Here is a 664-nt window from a genome sequence, read left to right on the forward strand (position 1 = left end):
TGAAAAAAATAACAACTAGAAGTATTCTCATTAAAATCAGTAAACAGACAAGGCTATCCAATATCCCCATTCATTTTCATTGAAACTCTGACTCAAGCAATAAGACAAAAGAATGAAATTAAAGGGATACTAATTGGAAAAGAAGTCAAATTATCTTTATTTTCAAATGATATGATATAATACATAAGGGACCCCAAAAATTCCACCAGAAAACTTCTAGAAATGAATCTGAAAAGGCAAGAACACTTTCAGCAAAGTGGCAGATTACAGAATCAATCTACAAAAATCAGTAGACTTTCTATATACAAATAGCAAGCAATCAGAAAAAGAGTTTAGGGAAACATTTCCTTTCACAATAGCCTAAAAAAAATCTAGGGATAAACCTAACTAAAGACATTAAAGACCTATTTCAATGAGGGCATTAAATTTTTGAAGAAAGAGATTGAGGATGACAAAGGAGATGAAAAGACCTCCTGTCCTCATGGACTGATGGAATCACCATAGTGAAAATGACCATACTAGAAAAGCAATTTACAGATTCACTGCAATTCCAATAAAAATCCCCCATGATAGTCTTCACAGAAATAGAGCAATCCATCCTAAAACTCACATGGAAACTCAAAAGGCCCAGATAACTAAAACAATCCTGAGCACAAAAAAAAAA

This window comes from Nannospalax galili, unplaced genomic scaffold, assembly GCF_000622305.1.
Source record: "Nannospalax galili isolate Female #2095 unplaced genomic scaffold, S.galili_v1.0 scaffold12229, whole genome shotgun sequence".
Lineage (NCBI taxonomy): Eukaryota > Metazoa > Chordata > Mammalia > Rodentia > Spalacidae > Nannospalax > Nannospalax galili.